The sequence below is a fragment of the Pseudorca crassidens genome, chromosome 9 (assembly GCF_039906515.1).
Source record: "Pseudorca crassidens isolate mPseCra1 chromosome 9, mPseCra1.hap1, whole genome shotgun sequence".
NCBI lineage: Eukaryota > Metazoa > Chordata > Mammalia > Artiodactyla > Delphinidae > Pseudorca > Pseudorca crassidens.
The window spans coordinates 83,427,926-83,446,785 of NC_090304.1; the positions used below are offsets into that span (position 1 = coordinate 83,427,926).

General features: G+C 38.4%; 1 protein-coding gene across 6 annotated transcripts in view; it reads right to left on the reverse strand.

Annotated features, from left to right (window-relative positions):
- Positions 1-2,234: 2,234 nt before the first annotated feature.
- MSANTD4 (Myb/SANT DNA binding domain containing 4 with coiled-coils) overlaps positions 2,235-18,860 on the reverse strand; it is a 40,031-nt gene continuing 23,405 nt past the window's right edge. For all 6 annotated transcript variants that reach the window (XM_067750891.1, XM_067750886.1, XM_067750890.1 and 3 more), the window contains one exon: positions 2,235-3,366. The gene's annotated coding sequence lies outside the window, so the exon portion shown is untranslated. The remainder of the gene's footprint in view (positions 3,367-18,860) is intronic.

Below are 18,860 nucleotides of genomic sequence, written 5' to 3' on the forward strand. Positions count from 1 at the left end.
TTATTTATATTTTCTCTTTGTTAAAAACTTCCAAATTCTCACTCTGTGCATCCATTCTCCTCCCAAGTTATCTGATCATCTTTTATAATCACTACTCTGAACTCTTTCTTTGGTAGATTGCTTATCTCCATTTCACTTAGTTCTTCTGGGGTTTTATCTTTTTCCTTTATTTGGAACATGTTCCTCTGTCACCTCATTTTGCCTAAGTTGCTGTTTTTCTTTTTATGTATCTGGTAGGTTGTTTACATTTCCCAACCTTGGAAAAGTGACTTTTTGTAGGAGACGTCCTATGCATCCTTATGCATCCGTCCACTCTCATCACTTGAGCTATATGCTCTAGGGATTCCTCCTATGAGAGCTGCATGTATCCTTCTGCTGGTTGTGGTGGGGAGCAGGTCCACAGACTGTGGAGCTGTTGTTTTCTTATGACTGGTATCTTCCCCCTGGTAGTTGAGGCTTGTCTAGAAGCTAGAGACTCTAGGGCTGTTGCTCACCCACTAATGGGAAAGCCATTTCCTGGGGCTAGTGCTGGCCTAGTGGCAGGCAGAGCTGGGTCCTGGAGTCTGATTGCAGCACCCAGGGATCCCTGAGTTGATGTTAGATCACTGGTGAGTAGGGCATGTTTCTGACACAGTTGGGTGTGGGTTCTGGTGTGTCCTGAAGCTTGTGGTGGCCTGCTAGTGTGTAGGGCCAGGGCCCAACCCATCTCAGTACAGGATCTGGCCTGCTGGTTGAAGGGAGGACAGGTCCAGAGACTGTGGAGCTGTTGTTTTCTCACAACTGGTGTCTGCCCCCTGGTAGGTGAGGCTTGTCTAGAAGCTAGTGCAGGCTCTCTGGAGGGCAGGGCTATGTATATAAGCCTGATTTTTACATAATGGTATGATATTGTGGTTTATAATAAATATATATTTTGTCATCATCCCCATTTCTAGCATGGGGCTCCTGAAACCCTTGTAATTTGCTGAGTGATAGGGGTGGCTTTTATTTTAATGAGGAGACTCTGTGTGGGCTCCTGGATGCCCATTCACCAGAAAGACCAAACCATTATTTGAAGCTTAGAATTTTCAGCCCCACCCCTTATTCTCTTGAGAAGGGAGAAGAGCTGAAAATGGAGTTAATAGTCCATCGTGTCTGTGTGATAACTCCTCCATAAAAATCCCAAAAGTATGGTGTTTGGAAAGCTTCCAGTTCTGTGAACATCCATTTACTGAGAGGGTGATGCACCTTCCACAAGGGCAGAAGCTTTTGTACTCAGGACCCTCCCAGACCTTGTCCTTTGTATCTCTTTATCTGGTTGTTCATCTGTATTCTTTATCATATCCTTTAATAAGCTGGTTAAGTGTTTCCCTGAGGTCTGTGAGCTGCTCAGCAAATTATTAAATCCAATGAGGAGCAGGTAATGGGAAGCTCTCATTTGTAGCCAAGTCTGACAGAAGTTGTGGGTAACTTGGGACTTCCCTGGTGACACAGTAGTTAAGAATCCACCTGCCAATGCAGGGGACATGGGTTCGAGCCCTGGTCTGGGAAGATCTCACATGCCACAGAGTAACTAAGCCCATGCACCACAACTACTGAGCTTACGCTCTAGAGCCTGTGAGCCACAACTACTGAGCCCATGTGGCACAACTACTGAAGCCTGCATACCTAGAGCCCATGCTCTGCAACAAGAGAAGCCACCCCAATGAGAAGCCTGTACACTGCAACAAAGAGTAGCCCCCACTCACTGCAACTAGAGAAAGCCCACGTGCAGCAATGAAGACCCAATGGAGCCAAAAAAAAAAGAAGTTGTGAATAACTTGGGAACCTACTATTTGCCACTGGCATCTGAAGTGGGGTGGGAACAGTCTTACGGGACAGAGACATTAAATTACAATTTTGAATTAAATTATAGGACACCAGCTGGTGTTGTGTAGGATTGCTTGGTGTTGGGGAAAAAAATCCCCACATAGTTGGCGACCAGAAGTGTCAGAAGTGAAGTGTTCTGTGTGAGGAGTAAGAGGGACACATAGAAGGAAGACTGCTAAGTTTTTCTAACGCAATGGTTGTAAGCTTCAGTTAAGTATTACCAGTTTAAGTTCACTCATCAGAAAGCAATTTGTAGTGGGTATAAACAGTAAGAATATGTTACGTCTTTAAATGAATCTAACTCCTTTTCCAAGGCCAATATTAGAGTGAGACCAGTGAGACAACTGCTTTAAGAGCAAAAATTAAGGGGAAATCAAATAACTCAGTAATCAAGTTAAATAATATTTTATTGCAATATTCTTTTAAAAATCAAAATTGCTACAAAACATTTTGATAAAACATCAAAATTTTAAACAAAGATAATATTCAGAGAGCTCCATATCAAGCCATATGAGACTGTGAAGTAAAAGAAAAAATGTCCCTATATAAGTTTTTGTTTGTAATGGTTAGCTTTTATTATAGAATATTAAGGTAGTTGAAAAAATATTGAAAATTTAAAAAATAGATGTATTAAACCAACAATATTATTTTAGGTTTAAATATTTTATTTATATCAAAACAAAATGTATTACCTTTTTTTTTTTTTTTTTTTTTTTGCTGTACGTGGGCCTCTCACTGTTGTGGCCTCTCCTGTTGTGAAGCACAGGCTCCAGATGCGCAGGCTCAGCAGCCTTGGCTCACGGGCCCAGCCGCTCCGCGGCATGTGGGATCTTCCCAGACCAGGGCACAAACCTGTTTCCCCTGCATCAGCAGGCGGACTCCCAACCACTGCACCACCAGGGAAGCCCCTGTATTACGTTTTTACTTTCTTGGCTTTAATCAAACAAACTCATAGTACTTTCAAAATTAACTTCTTTATCTTCTTTTCAATTGAGAGAATTGACATTTTTGACACTTTTTTAAAATAAGTAAACATCTTCAATAATTTTTAATTAACTTCAGCTTACTGAAACTTCTTTTGCAAGGTAGCAAGGTACCATTTGTTTTACTATGTCAATTTTTAAGTTTTCAAAATTTCATATTTTATCAAGAATTTTGCATGAATTTTTAAAAATTATTTTTAAAATTAATTTATTTTATTTTTGGCTGTGTTGGGTCTTCATCGCTGTGCGCAGGCTTTCTCTAGTGGTGAGCGTGGGCTACTCTTCATTGCGGTGCGTGGGCTTCTCATTGTGGTAGCTTCTCTTGTTGTGGAGCACAGGTTCTAGGCACACGGGCTTCAGTAGTTGCAGCACACGGGCTCAGTAGTTGTGGCTCTCAGGTTCTAGAGCACAGGCTCAGTAGTTGGGGCACATGGGCTTAGTTGCTTCACGGCATGTGGGATCTTCCCGGACCAGAGCTCAAACCTGTGTCCCCTGCATTGGCAGGCGGATTCTTAACCACTGTGCCACCAGGGAAGCCCTGCATGAATTAAAAAAAAAAAATACTGCATTAAAATAAATTTATCTATTACTTAGTTTTTTGGTGTGCCATTAAATTTTGCACCATACCAAGTGCCACATCCCGTGCTCCAGCCATAGAAAATCACTTGTCCACACCTAAGCATGACAAGAGTTAATCTTCTGAGTCTTTGTCCATGCAGTACCCTCTGACTGAAAGCTCTACTCTGCTCTGTTTTTGCCTTTGGTAACAAAATCTACCTAGTACCCACTCCTTTTAGGAAACTTCCTGAATACCACTCTTAAGAAAAACTGATCACTCCCTTCCTCAGGCCCCACTAAATCTTGTACATGCTTCTATCAGGTTACTTATCATCTGTCTACTCCAAATGTATTCATTGCTACACATTCAAGGGTGGGAACTGTCTCATACAATTTTGTAACATTTGTGCCAGCACAGGTGCTCAGGAACACTTCATAAATATTGAATGGAGGGAAAGAAAAAGGGGGAGGAAATGAGGGAGAGAAGGGTGTAAGAGAAGAAAGTTGTCTAATAAATATGGGGATATATGTATACATACAGCTGATTCACTTTGTTGTACAGTAGAAACTAACACAACATTGTAAAGCATTTATACTCCAATAAAGATGTGAAAAAAAATATTGCATACTTGGTCCTGGGTTGATTTAAGGCTGAGGAAATATTGGTTTGTTATAGTTTGATAAAGGGAGTGGCTGGGGCATACAGACTCAAGATTGGTTGGTTTGCATATGAAATGCATGCTGCAGGCTATCTCTAAGAATTGGCTAGTCCTGAGAGGAGCAGTCTCTACCTAGTCAGAGAGGCCACAAATTGACCCTGCGATGAATGTATGCCAAATAGACAAATGCAGAATCTAGGAAAGCACAGAACAGGGAGAAATTTGCTGATTCATAAAATTGAAAATTCAGAATTAGCCTCAACATCAGGAGAGGTTTGATTCAACAGTTCAAGTGATCTCATCAAGGGCTCAACTTTACCGTCTCATTTATATCTTCCCTGATAAGCTCTATACAGAGACTTGCCAACTGTGCCACTCAATATAGCAAAATGGTTTTATACATTTCCAGATATCTCATCTCCATGGGAAGCTAAGATGTCAAGGGGAAGAGTGAACGTTTCTTTCTTAGAAGTTTCAACAAATACCTTCTTCTGTTTCATTGGCTCTGAATGAGTTATCTGCCTGTCTCTGAACCAACCTTGTAGCAAGAGAATGGAATATAGGGATAGGCTTGCACACATCATACCCCACTCCTAGAGCTTGTGGTCAAGTCAACCTTCCTTGGACTGTGAAGATGGGAAACGTAGTGATTTCTAGAAGAAAATCTATAAACCCAGGAAGAGGACATGAATTCTGACATACAAAACAAAAATGCCTGTTAGTCAGAATTTTTCATATTTCTGGTACCAGTACGTATATCACAGTAGCAAAAGATGCCAGATTCCTATTTCTTTCAGGACAGAAAAGCATGACTTTACCTGGTAGTAACTCAAACTATCTGGGAATGTTTAGAAAACACACACACAATTTATTAATGTGTATTTTAACAAGTAGAGAAGACAGATATTACCAATACCATTTTGGTTAAACTGAAGCGTTACTCTTACTAAAGCAGTCTTTCACATCTTGGCCCACATCAAAAGTGCTAAAATTTTATCGAATTATGGTTTTCTCCAGACATATGCCCAGGAATGGGATTGCAGGAACATATGGTAGCTCTATTCTTTTTTTTTAAGGGACCTCCATACTGCTCTCCATAATAGCTGTACCAACAATGGGAATGTTTCCTTTTTCTCCACACCCTCTCCAGCATTTATTTGTAGACTTTTTGATGATGGCCATTCTGACCAGTGTGAGGTGATACCTCACTGTAGTTTCGATTTGTATTTCTCTAATAATTAGTGATGCTGAGCATGTTTTCATGTGCTTTTTGGCCATCTGTATGTCTTCTCTGAATAAATGTCTATTTAGATCTTCTGCCCATTTTTTGATTGAGTTGTTTTTTCAATATTGAGCTGTATAAGATGTTTGTATATTTTGGAGATTAATCCCTTGTCAGTCACATTGTTTTAAATATTTTCTCCCATTCTGTAGCTTGTCTTTTCATTTTGTTTATGGTTACCTTTGCTGTGCAAAAGCTTTTAAGTTTAATTAGGTCCCATTTGTTTATTTTTGTTTTTATTTCCATTACTCTAGGAAACAAATCCAAAAGAATATTGCTGTGATTTATGTCAAAGAGTATTCTGCCTACATTTTCCTCTAGGAGCTTTATAGTATCTGGCTTTACATTCAGGTCGTTAATCCATTTTGAGTTAAGTTTTGTTCATGATGCTAGAGAATGTTCTAATTTTATTCTTTTACATGTAGCTGTCCAGTTTTCCCAACACTACTTATTGAAGAGACTGTCTTTTCTCCATTGTATATTCTTGCCTCCTTTGTCATAGATTAGTTGACCATAGGTGTGTAGGTTTATTTCTGGGCTTTCTACCCTGTTGCGTTTTTGTGCACCCAATGTTCATAGCAGCACTATTTACAATAGCCAAGACATGGAAGCAACGTAAGTGTCTATCAACAGATGAATGGATAAAGAAGATGTTGTATATATACAATGGAATATTACTCAGCCATAAAAAAGTGAAATAATGCTATATGCATTGACATGGATGGACTAAGAAATTATCATACTAAGTAAGCCAAAGATAAATATCATATTATATTGTTTATATGTGGAATCTAAAAAATATGATACAAATGAACTTATTTACAAAACAGAAATAGACTCACAGATATAGAAAACAAACTGATAGTTACCAAAGGGGAAAGGGAGGGAAGGATAAATTAGGAGTCTGTGATTAAAATATAAACACTACTATATATAAAATAGATAACCAACAAGGACCAATTGTATACACAGGGAACTATACTTAGTATCTTATAATAACTTATAATGAAAGGAACTATAAAAAGGGAATATATATATATATATATGTATAATTGAATCACTTTGCTGTACACCTGAAACTAACACAACATTGTAAATCAATGATATTTCAATAAAAATTTTTTTAAGCACTAACATTTTAGCAGCCCACTTGGAGTAAACTGGAAGCTATTTAGAGGCATTTATGTGGGACTTGGTGAAAAACCTTAACTCTATTTTTTTCTATATTACATAATTGATAAGAAATAAGAATACAAAGCATTAGTGAATAAATCTGTCCATGCTTTCAAATCAGATATTTTCCAAATAAATTTACTGTGAAACATGAGCTTAGTTCTGTAGCCATACCTTTTGTTTTAAATCAGGTTGTATACTTAAATGCCTACCCACAATTCTCAACAAAGGAGAGACAACCTCTTTAAATCCTTAATGGTTGACATCAACCAGAAACGCTATTTGTACTAGTGATTTTTTTAAAAAGTTTAAACCATTTTTACAACCATTCAAAAATTTACAACAAATAAAATTATATTTAAAGGATACAACAAATCTTCCCTTTCTTTTGTCAACAAATATAATGTTGAAAGTTCTTGATAAATGTGAATAGATTTGAATCCAATAAAACTTTTTGTATGAATTATTTTAAAATGATGAAATTTTGATGAATGCACATGCTTTATTGGAGCAGTCACCCTGAAGCTCACTTGGATGCCATTAAAGAGTATATGTGACACAAAGGGATGGAAGAATCTGCCAAATATATATAAGGACAGAGATTCTTTGCTGCTACAGCCAAGAGCTCTGCTTTGTAAAGTCTCTCTCCCTTCTCCACTTCCCACCCATAGATACCACAGCAAAACCTTGGGTGAGGTACAGTGACCCTTGAGCACGCCTCCTGCAGATTTAGGTGTCCCTTGTTCATAATGGGCAGTGGCACATTCTTCAGTTGGCTACTAAAATGGATATCCAGAGGACAATCCTTGGCCCCTTGGCCCTGCACTAGGGGCAGAGCAACAGGTACCAGGTAAATCAGAGGGAACTATGGGACTTGCTCTCAGAAGTGTCCCTGACAAGACAACCCCTAGTTTGAGGCCATTCACCACCATCCTCAGGGCTGAGGTACACCTGGAATCCATTCATGAATACCTATTAGGGACCTTTGCCCTAAAAGTACAATTACAATGCCAAATGCTAAGAACAACCTACATTATATCTTCCTAAATCCTGCTAACAAATAAAATAGTAACACTGGGGGAGATGGTACTTACAGCAAAGATTGCTGTTCTTCCACATCATCTATTTTCTCCTTCAAGAATAACTGAACCTGAATTCTTGATTTTTATCTGGGCACAAAACTCATTTTCCAACTTCCCTCTGTGGCTATGATTTTGTCCCTTAACTTTCACTTAAAAAACTGGATGCCTCCTAAGGACATAGTTTCCTCTGAAGCCCTCTCAAAAGAAGTCTCTTTCTTTTCTCCTATTGGATCTGAAGGTGATACATGCTATCCTTGCTCCTTATTGCTGCTGCCAGATCATTATTCCTCTCTTCTTTCTAAAAATCCAGCTCCGTTGAAGGACTTGCCTTACATCTATTATTTCCATTTATTGCAGTCATCTACCATATTCCTGGTCATTTCTCATTCATTAGAGATTTTAGTCCCTGACTTTCTGCCCATCTCTTTACCTACATTCGTATCACTATTTTTGGTGATTTCAGTATGCACATAGAGAATTAATCTAAACCTTGGCCTCACTGGTCCTTGCACACATTGCCTCCATGGTCCTGTTTCCAACACATGAGGCAGCCACTAACAGTCATGCAGTCTGTGAAATACACATTAGTGAGGCTACAATAAACACTACATCCTACAATGAGACTACAGTAGTCCCCCGAGAGACAGACAGAAGTTGGTCCTTCATAATGCTGATGAACTGCCAAACTAAACAGCTCTGGAATCATCTAACCTTGGACTTTGTTTTGTGAAATCATAAATTCCCTTATAGTTTGAGCCATTTACAGTTGGTCTTTTCTTTAACTGTACCCAAAGGTATCCTAAATAGTACAAGCACAGGTGTAACAGATGTATATCACCTATTATTAAGTAATGTCCAGATCTGCATCAAAACAAATCAAAACATCTACAAGGAGAATGAATGATTGGAAGGAGTAGTGCATTAATCCAAGTGAAACAGTGATGGGTTTGGGATAGTATGGTGACAGCAGAAATGGAAAGAAGGGAACAGAATGAAAAATTATTTAGAGGTAAAATCTATAAGACAACTGTGATTGATTGGACTTCTGTGTGAAAAACAGGGTTTACTCAAAGAAAAATGCCAAGTTTCTAGCTTGAACTCCTAGGAGGAGGGTGTTATTATTTGTTGACCTCTTGAACAGTTGAGGAAGACCAGGTTTGCAGTAGATCAAGAGTTCAATTTTAGATGCACTGAATTTGAGGTGTCTGTGAAACATCTGAACAGAACAGAGGAGAAATCTGGGCAAGAGATTGAACTTTGAGAGTCAGTATATATTCAATAGATAGTAATTGAAGACGTTGAAATGTCTGAGCATCTGGGTAGAAAATATAGACCTGTAGCTTCCAAACTTTACTGCACATGAGAATCACCTGAAGAACTTATTTAAAACACAGATTGCTGGACCCCACCCCAGAGGTCCTGATTCAGTGGGTGTGATGATTAGTTTTATATGTCAACTTGGCTAGGCTCTAGTACCTGTTATTTAATCAAACACTAATGTGGGGGTTTCTGTGAAGGTATTTTCTGGATGTTGTCAACATCTATAATCAGTTGACTTTAAGTAAGGGAAATAACCCTCAATAAAATGAGTGGGCCTCGTCCAATCAGTTGAAAGGCCTTAAGGGCAAAAACTGAGATTCCCCAGAGAAGAAATTCTATCTCAAGACTGACGCATCAATTCCTGCCTGAGTTTCTCACCTGCCCCTGCACTAGAAATTCTGGACTTGCCAGTCTCCACAATTGCATGAGCGAATTCTTTAAAAAAATACATACCCTGTTGGTCTTGGTTTCCTGGAGAACCCTGGTAAGTATAGTAGGTCTGAGTGCAGGGCCCCAGAATTTGTAAATATTTCTAACAATTTCACAAGTAATATTGATGCTGCTGGCTCAGGGGCTACACTTTGAGAACCACTGATGTAGAATAAAAAGATCATAGTGCTGAGTCTTAAAAAATTTGACATTTAAAAGATGGGAAAAGATGCCAGGAACTGGCAAAAGACAGAGAAAAGCAATGGTCAGATATAGAACAGTGAATCAAGAGTGTGACCAGAGAAGCCAAATGAAAAATGGAAGAAAGGGGACTTCCCTGGTGGCACAGTGGTTAAGCATCTGCCTGCCAATGCAGGGGACGTGGGTTCTATCTCTGGTCTGGGAAGATCCCACATGCCACAGAGCAACTAAGCCCATGCTCCACAACTACTGAGCCTGTTCTCTAGAGCCCACGAGCCACAACTACTGAGGTGCATGTGCTTAGAGGCCATGCTCCACAACAAGAGAAGCCACCACAATGACAAGCCCATGCACTGCAACTAGAGAAAGCCTGCGCACAGCAACAAAGACCAAGTGCAGCCAAAAATAAATAAGTAAATATATAAGTTTATATTAAAAAAAAAGAATGTAAGAAAGGAGTGGTCACCTGGTTTGGATAATATTGAAAGCTCAAGTGAGATAAAGAATGGGGAGTTGAGTCAGGCAGAGTCAGAAAGGAAAAAGTCAGAAAGCTTTGGCTGTGAAAGGCATTGAGGGGAGATGGACATCTAGAAATTATTCATTTATTCAGTCACTTTTATGTATTAATTGTATTTATTTATTTATTTATTTATTGTGGTACACGGGCCTCTCACTGTTGTGGCCTCTCACTGTTGTGGCCTCTCGCATTGCGGAGCACAGGCTCCGGACGCGCAGGCTCAGCGGCCATGGCTCACGGGCCCAGCCGCTCCATGGCATGTGGGATCTTCCTGAACCGGGGCACGAACCCGCGTCCCCTGCATCAGCAAGCAGACTCTCAACCTCTGCGCCACCAGGGAAGCCCATGTATTAATTTTAAATGGTAGAGAGTAGAGCACATTTATGTAATGATGCAAAGTAGCATATATAAAGACTGAGGTTGAAAATACAGGAAAAGAGATAGCTTGTGTGTGTCTGAAAAAGCGGAAGGAATGAGATCAACACCAAGAGGATACAAGAAAATATTCTCTTTTAATAAAAGTTCAGACTACCTCTGGACTGTTTATTGAAATGATATGCTGAACTATACAGAATTGCCAATATTTAAGCACTTTTTACTTATAAGTATAACAATTTCATAGGTTCAAGTGATAATTAAATATAATAACTGGCCTTTACTGAGTACTATATGACAGTTAATTCTGATATTTAGGATTTAATCTTTACAACAACCCTGTGAAGTATTAACCATTCTACATAAAAAGAATATGAGTCACTGAGAAATTAGATATTTTATCCAAAATTATAGAGTTGGCAATTGGAGAATCTAAATTTAAAATCAAATATTCTTATTACAGACCCTGGACCCTTAATCACTGCTTGATATATGATCATACTGTCCTTGTTCTAAAAGGAAGAAAATTAGGAAAAGAATAAGTGTAGATATGTAACTCTGGTGTCCAGAAGTTCAATAAGTTACTGTCTGGTGGCTTCTAATTCCTTAAAGTTAAGGTTATCCACTGAACATAAAGGGAGAGGCAAAGGAAGGTCCGAGCTTTCCTGTGGGAAACCTCTTGAAATCATGTGTATTAGTTTTCTAGGGCTGCTTTAACAAGTAATCACAAGCTGGTGACTTCATACAACAAAAATTTATTCTCTCACAATTCAGGAATCCAGAAGTCTGACATCAGGGTGTCAACAGGGCTACTTCTTTCTGGAGGTTGAAAGAGAATCTGTTCCATGCCTTTCTCCTAGCTTCTGATAGTTACCAACAAGGGTGTTCCTTGGTTTATAGCTGCATCACTCCACTCTCTGCCTCCATCGTCACATGTCTTTCCCTATGTGTATTCTCATCTCCAAATCTTGCACTCTCATAAAGACACCAGTCATTGGATTTAGGGTCCAGCTTAATCCAATATAACCTCATCTTAACTTGATTACATCTGCAAACACTCTACTTCCCAAAAATGTTACATTCGCAAGTACCTGTCAGGACTTCAACGTATCTTTTTGAGAGACACAGTTCAACCCACAGCACATGGTTTTGAAGAATGGAAGAGCATGCATTCTAAAGAACCAAAGCAATATTGTCAAGTGCTGTTGAGAGCCAAGATGGGGCTGTGAATTTAAAGTAACACCAATCTGCCTGGGAACAAGAATGAAATGGTGGTCATAGAATATGAGCTGGGAAAGAACAGATGAGAGAGGAGAAATTGGAAAGGGCACTGGACTACAAGTCCTGAGAATGAAAAGAACTTGCAGCAAGCTGGGAGGTTTTGGAATTGTACTCACTGAGCTGGTGTTTGAATTCATTATCATGGAGGAACAGGGTGGCTTAGCCCAGAAGAATATTGTGGGACAGAATGGGTGTTTGAGGTGAAGTGGAAGAGGTGGAACTGGTTATGAGGACACAGAACTCAGTGGTCAAAGCTTTCAGGGATTCTCCACCTAGACACCAAAGTTACCTGGAAAGTTCCTAGAACAATCAAGTGTAGAGAGAAAATGAGTCAGTGAATGTGACAGAGAAGAGTAATGAAAAGAGAACGACACTGGGTTTTGGTCAGTGGATTAGTTTCAAAGATGCATTTTTTTTTTTAATAAAAGAATGAAGAAGCAACGATCTGGAAAAAGCATGGGGAGCAAAGAGGACTCTAAACGAAACAACTGATCCCAAATCCCATAGGAGGGCACCAGAATACATAGCAAATATGTATGAATTGAAACATTTGTCATTCTGTCATTTGCAGAATCATTAAAAGAAACATTAGATCTGGGATCCTCCTTAGGTAGGATGAACCTCCTTGGCTGGTTTGAAAACCAAATCATCTTTAATGGGAAAGAGAATCATCCAAATGGTATGGTTACCTCAGCGAATGCAAGGCCAAGCCAAGTCCACTCCTACTGCAGTGTGTATTGTGCAGCCAAAGGAAAAGAATCACAGAACACACACTTGGCTACCAGGGCCCACACCTATGGTTTGGAAACAGTGCTCAAATTAGTGGGGAATGAATTATAAGCTGGGCAGATTGATGTTCATTTTATATTAACATTTTTATTCAAAAGGTACCCAGGAAGACTTTGGAAGACATAAAGATACTGATTTTCAATATCAATCAAGATGGCAGAGTAGGAAGACCCTGAGCTCACCTTCCTCTACAAACTCATCTAAATTACAATTACATATAGAGTAATTCTCTTTGAGAACGACCAGAAGACTAGCAGAATGGCTCTTCTACAACCAATGTTATAAAGAAAGAACCACACAGAGTATGGAAGGAAGGGAGGAGAAGAAATCTAGTCAGGACCCACACTCATGTTTGGTGACCCAGAAGAAGAGGGGGATATAATGGGCTCAGGGATCCTCCCTAGGTAGGATGAACCTCCTTGGCTGGTTTGAAAACCAGTGGGGCTTACCAGATGGTTGTAGGAAACCAAGACTCTGCTCTTGAAGAACATGCATACAGACTTGCTTGCTCTGAGTCCCAGCACAAAGGCAGCAGATTGGTGCTCTAGCCAGCCTGCCAGGACCACCCCAGCATGCCCCCAGGCCACACCAACCTACTACAGGCTGTCCTGCTGTGGCACTGCTTCCTGCCAAGGTGTAGACCACCATCACCCTGAGGAGAAGTGGAACGAGACCAGAACTATGGCTCCAGCCTCTTGGGCCCTGGCCTACCCCCAGCCAAGTCAGAGACCACCACTGACCCTGAGAGAAGCCCCTGTTTGCACCAGACTTGAGCTCTAGCCCCTCAAACTGCAGACCTACCCTCCACCAAACCACTGGTTGCCAGTACACCCTGGGAAAGACAATCCATGCTTCAGATCCAAGTCTCTAACCAAAACCACTGGGCAGCTACAAACCACATGAGGATGCTCTCACACAAGGACATACCTTCTGGACCAGGATAGGTAACTGTTTTGCCTAATTTCATGGATAAAAATAGAGAAAGTCAAACAAAATGAGAGACAGAGGAATATGTTCCAAAGGAAAGAACAAGATAAAACCCTGGGGGTGGGAGGGAACATAATGAAATGGAGATAGGTAATTTACCTGATAAAGACTTCATAGCAGTAGTAACAAAAATGCTTACTGAATTTGGGAAAACAATAGAAGAACACAGTGAGAATTTCATCAAAGAACTAGAAAATATAAAAAAGAACCAATCATAACTGAAAAATACAAAAACTGAAAGTAAAAGTACACTAGAAGGAATTAACAGCAGATTAGGTGAAACAGAAGAACACATAAGAAACCTGGGAGACAGAATAGTGGAAATCACCCAATCAGAATGGCATAGAGAAGACAAATTAATTAGGATAGTTTAAGGAACCTCTAGGACAGAATCAAGTTACAAATATTTGCATTATAGGGTACGCAGAAGGAGAAGAGAGAGAGAAAGGGGCAGAAAAGGTATTTGATGACATTATGGCTAAAAACTTTTCTAACCTGAAGAAGAAAACAGATATCCAAGGCCACGAAGCACAGAGAGTCCCAAACAACATGAATTCAAAGAGATCCACAAAAAGATATATCATAATTAAAAAGGCAAAAGTTAAAAATAAAGACAGAATTTAATGGCAGCAAGAGAAAAACAAAGAGTCACATACAAGGGAATTCCCATAAGGGTATCAGTTGATTTTTCAGCAGAAACTTTGCAGGCCAGGAGGGAGAGGCATGACATATTTAAAGTGCTGAAAGGAAAAAAACATACAACCAAGGATACGCTACCAGGCAAGGTTATCATTCAGAATTGAAGGAGAGAGAAAGAGTTCCCAGAAAAGCAAAAAAAAAAAAAGAGTTTATTATTACTAAGTCAGCCCTACAAGAATGTTAAAGGGTCTTCTTTAAGTGAAAAAGAAAAGGCTATGAAACAAAAAAATAAGAAAATATATGAAGAAAAATCTCACTGATAAATGTCAATATATACGAAATTCAATGGATAAACCACTTAAGTTAGTATCAAGGTTAAAAGACAAAAATTGTAAAATCAACTATAACTGCAATCAGCAGCTAAAGGATACACATAAAATGTAAAATATTACACCAAAACCTAAAACATGGAGGGGTAAATAAAAAATATAGAGCTTTTAGAATGTGTTTGAACTTAAATGACTATCTATTTAAAACAAGTAGTTTTATAGATCAAAATATATGAACCCATGGTAACCACAAATCAAAAACCTACAATAGATACACAAAAACAAAGAGAAAGGAATCCAAACATACAACAAAAAAAAAATCATCAAACCACAGGGAAAACACTAAAAGAAGAAGAAAAGAGAACTACAAAAACAACAAGAACACAAGTAACAAAATAGCAATAAGTACATACCTATCAATAATCACTTTAAATGTCAATGGACTAAATGCTCAATTCAAAAGACACAGGGTGACTGAATGGATAAAAAAACAAGACCCATCTATATGCTGGCTACAAGAGAGTCACTTCAAACTAAAGACACATACAGACTGAAAGCGAAAGGACAGAAAAAAAATGTTTCATGCAAAAGGAAATGAAAAGAAATCTGGGTAGTAATACTCATATTGGACAAAATAGACTTTTTTAAGTCTTAAAACAAAAGACAAAGAAGGGCATTATATAATGATAAAGGGGTCAATTCAAGAAGAGGATATAACATTCATAAACATATATGCACCTAATTTAGGAGCACCTAAATATAAAGAAAATATTAACAGACATAAATGGAGAAACTGACAGTAATACAAATATCCACCTACATCAATGGATAGATCATCCAAACAAAATCAATATGGAAAGAGTGGCTTTAAATGATATTTTAGACTAGATGGACTTAATACATATCCATTGAACATTCCATCTGAAAACAGCAGAATACACATTCTTTTCAAACGCACATGGAACTTTCTCCAGAATAGATAATATGCTAGGCTACAAAGCAGTTGTCAATAAATTTAAGATGATTGAAATTTATACCAAGCCTTTTTTCCAACTACAATAATTAGAAACTAAAAATCAATAACAGGAAGAAACCTGGGGAAAAGACACAAACACATGGAGACTAAGCAACATGCTACTAAAAGACCAATGGGGCAACAAAAAAAAAAACAAAATAAAACTTAAAAAAAATACCTTGAGAAAAATGAAAATAGAAACAAAACTTTACAAAATCTATGGGATACAGCAGAAGCAGTTCTAAGAGGGAAGTTTATACAAATACAGGCTCACTTCAACAAACAAGAAATATCTCAAATCCTTTCCATCTAATGGAATTAGAAAAGGAAGAAAGAAAGCCCAAAGTCAGCAGAAGAAAGGAAATATTAATAAGATAAGAATAAACAAATGAGACCTAATGAAATTTAAAAGCTTTTTGCACAGCAAAGGAAACCATAAACAAGATGAAAAGACAACCCTTAGAATGGGAGAAAATATTTGCAAATGAAGCAACTGACAAAGGATTAATTTCCAAAATATACAAGCAGCTCATGCCGCTCAATAATCAAAAAAGCAAACAACACAATCAAAAGTCCAAGTCTCTGGACTAACAGAGAACTTCAGGTCCCAGGGAATATTAATCAGTATGCAGACTCCCAAAAGTCCTCATCTCAATACCAAGACCCAGCTCCACCCAACTGCCTGCAAACTCCAATGCTGGATGCCTCAGGCCAAACATCCTGCAAGACAGGAACACATCCCCACTCATCAAAAAAAAAAAAAAATGAGACCAAAGAAAAACATGTTACAGACAAAGCAGCAAAGTACAAACCTACATACAAAATAAATGAAGAGGAAATAGGCAACATACATGAAAAAGAATTCAGAGTAATGATACTAAAGATGATCCAGGATATGGGAAATAGAATGGAGGCACAGATTGAGAAAATACAAGAAATGTTTAACAAGGATGTAGAAAAACTAAAGAACAAACAGTGAGGAACAACACAATAAATGAAATGAAAAATACACTAGAAGAAATCAATAAAGGAATAACTGAGACAGAAAAACAAATAATGAGCCAGCAGACAGAATGATGGAAATAACTGTAAAAAGCAGAATAATGAAAAAAGAATGAAAAGATATGAGGACAGTCTTGGAGACCTCTGTGACAACATTAAATACAGCAACATTTGAATTATAGGGGTCCGAGAAGAAGAGGAGAAAGAGAAAGGGTCTGAGAAAATATTTGAAGAGTTTATAACTGAAATCTTCCCTAACATGGGAAAGGAAATAGTCACCCAAGTCCAGGAAGTGCAGAGAGTCCCATACAGGATAAACCCAAGGAGAAAAACACGAAGACACATACTTATCAAACTAACAAAAATTAAATTCAAAGAAAAAACCTTAAAAGCAGCAAGGGAAAACCAAAAAATAACATACAAGGGAATCCCAATAAGTTATCAGCTATTTTTTCAGCAGAAAGTCTTCAAGCCAGAAGGGAGGGGCAGGATATATTTAAAGTAATAAAAGGGAAGAACCTACAACAAAGACTACTCTACCCATCAAGGATCTCATTTGGATTTGATGGAGAAATCAAAAGCTTTACAGACAAGCAAAAGCTAAGAGAATTCAGCACCACCAAATCAGCTTTACAACAAATTCTAAAAGAACTTCTCTAGGCAGGAAACACAAGACAAGAAGAAGAAAAGGACCTACAAAACAGACCCCAAACAATAAAGAAAATGGCAATAGGAGCATACATATTGATAATTAACTTAAATATAAATGGATTAAATGCTCCAACCAAAACACACAGACTGGCTGAATGGATACAAAAAAAGACCCGGGGCTTCCCTGGTGGCGCAGTGGTTGAGAGTCCGCCTGCCGATGCAGAGGACATGGGTTTGTGCCCCGGTCCGGGAAGATGCCACATGCCGCGAAGCGGCTGGGCCCGTGAGCCAAGGCTGCTGAGCCTGCGCGTCCGGAGCCTGTGCTCCACAACGGGAGAGGCCCCAACAGTGAGAGGCCCACCTTCAGACCCAGAGAAACATACAAACTGAAAGTGAGGAGATGGAAAAAGATATTCCATGCAAATGGCAATCAAAAGAAAGCTGGAGTAGCAGTATTCATATCAGACAAAATAGACTTTCAAATAAAGACTATTACAAGAGATAAGGAAGGACACTATATAATAATCAAGGCATCAATCCAAGAAGACATAATAATTATAAATATTTATGCACCCAGCATACAAGCACTTCAATACATAAGGCAAATGTTAACAGCCATAAAAGGGGAAATTGACAGTAATGCAAAAATAGTGGGGGACTTTAACACCCCAATTACACCAATGGACAGATCATCTAGACAGAAAATAAGTAAGGAAACACAAGCTTTAAATGAAATAGACCACATAGACTTAATAGATATTTATAGGACATTCCATCAGAGAGCAGCAGAATACACTTTCTTCTTAAGTACACACAGATCATTCTCCAGGATAGATCACATCTTGGGTAACAATTCAAGCCTCAGTAAATTTAAGAAAATTGAAATCGTATCAAGCATCTTTTCCAACCAAAACACTGAGATTAGAAATCAATTATAGGAAAAAAAAAAACTGTGAAAAACACAAACACATGGAGGCTAAACAATACGCTACTAAATAAACAAGAGGTCACTGAAGAAATCAAAGAGGAAATGAAAAAGTTCATAGAAACAAATGACAATGAAAACACGACAACCCAAAATCTATGGGATGCAGCAAAAGCAGTCCTAAGAGGGAAGTTTATAGCAATTAAATCCTACCTGAAGAAATAAGAAAAATCTCAAATAAACAAACTAACCTTACACCTAAAGCAACTAGAGAAAGAAGAACAAACAAAACCCAAAGTTAGTAGAAGAAAAGAAATCATAAATATCAGAGCAGAAATAAATGAAACAGAGACAAAGAAAACAATAGCAAACATCAATGAAACTAAAAGCTGGTTCTTTGGGAAAATAAACATAATTGATAAACCTTTAGTCAGACTCATCAAGAAAAAAAGGGAGAGCACTCAAATCAATAAAATTAGAAATGAAAAAGAAGTTACAACTGACACTACAGAAATACAAAAGGTGATAAGAGACTACTACAAGCAACTATATGCCAATAAAATTGAAAACCTGAAAGAAATGGACAAATTCTTAGAAAAGTACAACCTTCTAAGACTGAACCAGGAAGAAATAGAAAATATAAATAGACCAATCACAAGTAATGAAATTGAAACTACAATTAAAAATCTTCCAACAAACAGAAGTCCTGGACCAGATGGCTTCACAGGTGAATTCTATCAAACATTTAGAGAAGAGCTAACACCTATCCTCCTCATACCCTTCCAAAACACTGCTGAGGAAAATGAGCTTGGGAGTGT